The 7,429-nt window shown below is 46.0% G+C and overlaps 1 protein-coding gene across 4 annotated transcripts in view; it reads right to left on the minus strand.

Moving 5' to 3' along the window:
* Nucleotides 1-7,429, minus strand: part of Klhl29 (kelch like family member 29) — a 302,875-nt gene that overhangs the window by 84,235 nt on the left and 211,211 nt on the right. The gene's annotated exons all lie outside the window — the stretch shown is intronic.

Genomic DNA, 7,429 nt, shown 5'->3' on the forward strand with positions numbered 1-7,429 from the left:
GAGAATGCCAGGGCCCTGACAACCTCTGCAGCCTTTCTGCCACAGCACTGAAGAGTCACATGAGCCCCAGGCTGGGTGTGACCTTTGCAGGACACCCTAGCAGAACAGAGGACTGACTGGTCCCTGCTACCTGGGCAGGAGGTGACCGGAGCTCGTAGGGCTGTGACTGGGGAGAAGGCAGGAGTACCGGGAGTGTGACACTGTGCATAGGGCTAAAAGGTCCTTGCCACCAACGGGGTCCCACAAGCCCAGTAAGGCCATTCCATTCGTGCTTAAGGGGACTGCTGACATTTGGGATCCATTAATAGGGGGCATTGTGAACGCAAGACCTGGAGGCCATACGAAGCCCAACTCCCAGCAGAAGCGGAGTGGGTCCCAGCAGACCTTAGACCTTAGCATAATCTATGGATCGGGAACAGGAAGTAGCCATGGCCATTTCTGAACAGAGAGGGTAGGGAAGAGGCGATGCCCCAAACAAAGCTGCTGCCGCCGCTGAACCGTGCTGATGCGGTCATTTTAATCCAACTTCCTGAGCACAAGTGCTGTCTGCTCAGTGACCCTGACAAGTGCATGGTCACCCAGCTGCAAACAAGGAATGTGTTGGGGGGGGGGCTGTGGATGCGAAGCCACCTAGACCGGAAGAAAGGGTCAGTGCTGGTGGCAGTCAAGCCACACAAGCTGCTGCCTCAGCAAGCCCGTCCGTGATGCGACCCTCAGCAGATGCAAGCCACTCCACTCTGTGCAAAGACCCTCAGTGGATGGACCTGCTCCATTAGGCTTCCATGCACCCACCACCCACTGTCAGAGCAAGGCTGGAGCTCCCGGAGCTCAGCGCCTCCATAAGCGGCAAACACAGAGCTGAGGCCCAGGAGGACCACTTGAAGCACAGGTGAGGGCTGGTCACACTTCAGGCGAGCAGCATAGAACCTCTTCATGAACACGAGATGCTGCAATATCCCTGAACAAGTGATGAGGTGTGGCAAGAGGGGAGACTGGACTGTGAGAGGGTCTGGGGACATCTGATGGCTTGAGGGAGCATTTTGGGAGGATCCTGTTTGGATGGAGGCCCTCTGGCTTTGCTCTGCAGGGACTGGTGGGTTCTGACTCCCACTGTCAGTGTCTGGGTTCAGGCACCCCTCACCTGTTTGGTGTATAGCTGTAGTTTCTCACCCTGGTGGGTTCTGGGCACACCTGAGGGTCCTTCTTTTACTCACTAACCTGCCCCTGCCTCAGCGCTGAGCCTGTGATGTCCTTCCGTCTCCTATGTGTGGAAAGCCTTAGGTCTCTGATCCAACATCACTCTAGGGTGGCAGGCTCTTCCTAATGCTATTCTTTAACATCTTACACCCAAGTGTGATGTGACGGTGCACACCTATAATTCCAGAATATGGGAGAAAGAACACCAATTCCAGGCCTTCCTGAGTGACACAAACCAGCTCTAGGCTGTCTTGGGCTGTGTGAGGCCCTGTTTGAAAGACACAAACAGAACAGGGCACCCCACCACACCCAATATTGCATACTCGTTTTTTTCCAGTTGTGCTTGCAAATGTTTGATCCCAAAGTATGGGCATTCTCTAATGACTTTGGACAGAATATTCTCTGTGTATCTAAGTCACATTTACTGTGCTTTCAAATCTTTGGTGCCTTCACTATTTCTGTTTGCTGGTTCTGTTAATTTAGAGGGTATATTAAAAACATCCTAGTGATTATGAATTAAAAATTTCTCTTGAATGCCATTAATTTTCACTTAATATATTTCAAGGCTATGTTCTATGGTCTAAAATGCAAGCAATTACAATTTCTAGATGAACTGAGGTGACTGTAGACGTCTTTCGATTTTTCTTTCTTCTTTTATGATCTTGGGAGCTAGAGCTGATAAAACACAACAATGAAATATTCTTTCTAACCCTAGTATTTGGGTCAGTAAGCTAGCTTAGCAGGTAAAGGCACTTGCTGTGTAAGCCTGATGACTGAGTTTGGTCCCTGGTACCCACAGTGGGAACAGAAAGCAAACCCCAAAAGGTGCACTGACCTCTGCAGTCATACTGTGGCATGTGTGCGTACACATGTACGTGCGTGTGTACACACACATGCACAAATAAAAATTAAATGTAAATTGTCCTAAATAACAAACCTATTAGGAAAAATTCCTAATTTTGACTTAAAATCGAAGAAACACACACACACACATATACATACACACACACATATATACACACACACACACACCGAAAAATATCAAAGATATATATGTACTGTGCTCCTTTGAATCTTTCCATATCATTTTCTCATGAAGGAGTCGGCATGTTTAAAGTTGCTCTCCTCAGGTTTGCAGGCCATCATTCTGCCGCTGTCTCTGTCTGCCCCACCCTCCTATGTTCCCTTTCCTCCTCGCTTTGCCTTTTCCTGCTTGTGAGTCATGTATGTTGTATTATTTTTTCTTTCTAAAAAATTTTTAATTGATTTTACTGAGCTATACATTTTTCTCTGCTTCCCTCCCTGTTTCTCCCCTCCTCTTCAACCCTCTCCCATGGTCCCCATGCTCCTAATTTACTCAGGAGATCTGGTCTTTGTCTACTTCCCATGCATTTAGATCCACGTACAACTCTCTGAGGGTCCTCACTGTTGTCTACATTCTCTGGGATTGTGGACTGTAGGCTGTTTTCTTTGCTTTATGTCTAAAAGTCACTTATGAGTGAGTACATATGATATTTGTCTTTCTGGGTCTGGGTTACCTCACTCAATATGATGTTTCCTGGATCCATCCATTTGCCTGCAAATTTCAAGATGTCATTATTTTTTTCTCCATTGTGCAAATATACCACATGTTCCTTATCCATTCTTCGGTCGAGGGACATTTAGGTTGAATGACCTAAATAGGTTCTGGCTATGACGTATTATTATTATTTTTTTTTCTAATTGCCATGGATCTAGCAAAGTCTCAAAATACCTAACTTGTTTCCTTGTCAATTCAAAAGCCTCAAAATATTTTCATTTAGCCCATTTCTAAGCTTTTTTGCATCCACTCTTTGTCCTCAGTACACTATTTCCCAAGAAGAGTATTTTAAAGTGCGTGGCGGGTCAGTGTCAATGCGGGCAGGGGCTTGCTTTCCTCCTGTCTTATCGCCGTTTGTCCTGTCCTCACACTCCAACGTTCCCTCTTGAATCAGTTTTCTTTTGTCTTCAGAAGACACTAGCCTATCCTGTAGGGTAGATTGCTGGATATTTTATCTATTCATTACTTTAAAATTTTTAACCAAATCCTTTGCTCTAAGAAAGTTCCCACTGGGCATAAAATTCCAAGCTGGCGGTGTCTTGCAGGGCTTTTAAGGGGTTATCCTGTTGTCTTCGGTTGTCGAGCATCTCCCTTGAGAAGTCAGTTATGTGCCTACCTCCTGTAGCTTTAAGAGTAAACCCTCTCTTTGTCCCTGCCTTTTTGATTTTTATCTGTTTTTCACTGGTGACAGTTTTATGATGAGCACCTTGATGTGGCTTCTCTTCCTTCATCCCTCTTGGAATTTAGTGCCTCTTGCATCTGTGACTTGAAGTCTTCAACAGTTTAGGAATGGTGAAAAACCGCCTCTTCCTTGCTTTCTCTCTCCTCCTCAGAGTCTCAGTCTATATACGTCAGACACTTTTTTAACTGTACCTCCAGTGTCTCTTATCTTCTTCTTCTGTTTTTTTTTTCCCCTCTGGTGTCTCGCTTCTTAATGATGTACTTTTTGAAAAATCTGATTTATTATGTATTTATCGAGAAAGGCTCATACTAAGTAGTCCTGGCTGGCCTGAAACTGCCTATGTAGATCAGACTGGCCTTGAACTCACAGAAGCCTGGCTGCCTCTGCCTCCTGAGTGCTGGGATTAACGTGTGTGCCAGCACTCCTATTTTTGAATATTTTTTAAAAGATCAGTCTCTTGGTTGGTCATCCTGCCTCAGGTTGCATCTGTCAAAAGTCACCTTCGGAATCTTAGTCCAAGGTGTTATGAAGTTGCTATTTGTTTCTTTTAAGAAAACATACCACCAGAGGGTGATGACACACACCTTTAATCCCAGCACTCGGGAGGCAGAGGTAGGTGGATCTCTGTGAGTTCAAGTCCAGCCTGGTCTACAGAGTGAGTTCCATGACAGCCAGAGCTATTACATAAAGAAAATCAAAAAAATAAAAACAAAAACAAAAAACTCCAACAATAGCAAACATTCGACCAACTGTACTTCCCCCACCCCAAATATGGTTACTCTGTTGCTTGTTCTTACAAAAAACAAACAAACAAACAAAAAAACCAAACCAAACTAAAAAAAAAAACCCAACAACTCCAATTTGTCTTTTAGTTCTTTGAATATGATATGGCATAGTTTAACAATAGTCTGGTAACTCCAATGTATCTGAAGCTCGACTGTCTCTATTTTCAGATGTTTCTAGTCTAGGAACATTTGGTAACATTGTCTCCTTGTATCTGGAAATTATTTCTAGATCCCATCTTTGCATACTGCATCCCACAATACTCTGAGGCCTAGGATGATGCCATATTCCACCATACTGTTTGCTTCTGCTGGGTACCTGGGCACATTAGCAACACGGGAGCACCTTAATCCAAGACGATTTGAAATAGAGAAGCGGCCCTTGAAGGAGTCCAGATGTGGCCTTCAGAGTCTCACCCAGAGCCAGTGGAGGGGTTTATCACATCCACTGGCTCTGGGTTCCAATTCCGTCCTCTACCAGACTATCGTCAGGAGTCCCGCTAAGCTCTTGGATGCCTGGTCAGAACTGATAGTCCCTTCTAATGAACTTGGCTATAACATGCCTCCCACGCCCTCCCAGCCCCATGGGCCTTATTGCGTCCCCAGACCCTGATCTGACATGATTTCATCATCTCATTAGTTCTGTAGAGCCTTCAACGCCCTGGTCAGCACGTGTTGCTAGCTTTCTAGCTGTCTTCAGCAGAAAGCTGGGCCTGTAGGGTACGGGCAGCCTCTCCTAAGTCAGTGATTTGCTTACAGCAAAAAGCAAGGTAACTAGCATAGTATGTTGTGCCTGTGGGCTCTGGGGTCAGAGCAGGGTCTGAGTTCACATCCAAGCAGGCGTCTGACCGCTCTAGCCACATATGTTACTGGTACACGGCTGCATTCCTTCGGTTTCTCTTCGCCTCAGTTTTCTCAGCCATAAAATATAGATAAGAGACGCTACTTCCAGGTTTCATTTAAAGACGTCCAAGTGAACAGGCCAAGTGTCTGCTTTAGGACTTGGCTCATGCTATAAATTTGGGAAGCATCTGCCATCGTCATTATTATCACTTGCCTTGAATTTCTCAAATTCTCCCATTTTCCTTCTTCCCCCTGCTATTACAGATCTCTAGGCTATCACTTGCATGCCTTCCTATTTCCTGTCTACCTTCCCCACCAGCCAGAGAAGAGATTCTGAGGTTGCTGTGCCATCCAAGTCCTTGTGTGACTTTCCATGGCCCTCACGGTACACTTCCTGTTGGCTGCTCCTCTAGGTTTGTCACCTTCTCCCAGGAAAGGAATGAGTTCCTTCTCAGTCCTCAAAGGCACTAAGCCTGCTTTTGTCACTGGGCCTCTCACATGATCCCCTGCCTCCACTGGTCCATTTTTACCCAGTCGCTTGCAACTACAGGTCTGGGCTTAGATGCAATACCCACAGGGACAGCCACTCCATAGCATGCAATGCCTTCCATGGTCACTGCAGGTCATGGCCCAGCATGGAATGATACACACACAGCTGCCTGTAACCATCTTCAAGCCAGACACACGAGAGAGGGCGGTCCCACTTAACGGCCACATAGTCAGTATCTAGCACATTGCCCGACACATTTGTGACATCTAGCACATATCTGACAAACGAGCAAACGACTAAATGATCCATGAGCAGCGGTCAATGGAGTCACAGACAAAGCAGAACCCGAGCCCTGACTTTCGATAGCCACTTCGTGGGATTGTCTGTAGCCAGTGTTCCTACTGACTTCCTCTGTAATCGTTCTATTTCCATTCCTGGCACAGGGCTCTCCGAAAACCTGTAAATATTGTGTTTACTAATTGCTTATCTGCACCTTAATCACACAGTGGTTTTATTATTATTATTATCATCATTACTGTTAATATTGATGGCGATAAATAAACCAGCATAAAAGTATTTGCAGAAAAAAAAACCCAATTGTGTGATTTAGAATTTTTAATTACTATGAGTTGGGGGTTTGTTACAAGTATTCTGTTTGAGGATGGATTATCCTCAGCATCACCCCAATGGGTTTGGTATCTAAATGCTCCATATTGTAATTTACACCCTAAGGGGCCCACGGCACTCAGAAAACCATCAAGTCTTGCAGCTATCTGGTTCCCATCAGCATCGTGTTCTCCAAATGAATGCATTTCAATTAAAGGATGAATTTACCAGAGTAAATGTGAGGTGTGTATTTTGTGAATTATGGCTCTAACTTTGAATGAAAACAAAACAACAAACATTTTCTGAGAGCCTATGATACGGCAGGCATTGAAGATAAGACAAAGAGGAAGGAGACGGGCCCCACCTCCAAGGAGACCAGTGGCTTGCTGGGGGAGGAGGCTGCACAAATGCCAAATACTGCCAAGGCACTCAAGCCGAGGGACACAGCTCCACTCCCTGCTTATGAGGAACGCCGGCTAGATGGTTTTAACGGCTTGCCTTTTTCTTCTCCATCGTCCCCGACATAGATGTGGATTTTGCTGCCTTTTGTAAGGATACCCAAGGGTGACATTTGGAACCAGTTACTGAAAATCTCTTGTTTGCCCCCTGCTCCCCACCCCCTTTCCTACGTGGGTCAATTCAAATTACCTGGGAAAGGAAGAGTGCTTAAGAATCTAAATGACTGAGGAGATAAATTGGGCCATGGCAGTTCACATGAGGACAGAGCCTTGCTCACTTAAGAAATGAGCCCAGAGTCCTCTAATGGAGCTCGGCTGGCAAAATGCTTGCTGGGGACTCGAGTTTGGATCCCCAGCACCCACAGATAAGCTGAGTGAGGTGGTGGTGAACATCTGCAACCCCAGCGTTGGGTGGGGCCCAGGGTCAAGACAGGATGATCCCTATGGTTTAGTAGCCAGCTAATCTCGCCGCATTGGTGAGCTACAGGTTCAAAAAATAAGTTAGATAGCAACAGGAGAAGACACAGCTGTCAACCTTAAGCCTTCACACATATGCACATGAGTATCCACACACATGCATACACATGAACACATACACATGTATATCACACACCCCCAGACATAAGCATGTGTGTGCATGCACATGCAAGGCAGGGAGGTGGTGGCGCACGCATTTAATCCCAGCACTTGGGAGGCAGAGGCAGGCGGATCTCTGTTAGTTCGAGACCAGCCTGGTCTACAAGAGCTAGTTCCAGGACAGGCTCCAAAACCACAGAGAAACCCTGTCTCGAA

This window comes from Alexandromys fortis, unplaced genomic scaffold (genome assembly GCF_014885135.2).
Source record: "Alexandromys fortis isolate MF-2015 unplaced genomic scaffold, M_Fortis_MF-2015_v1.1 scaffold_30, whole genome shotgun sequence".
Lineage (NCBI taxonomy): Eukaryota > Metazoa > Chordata > Mammalia > Rodentia > Cricetidae > Alexandromys > Alexandromys fortis.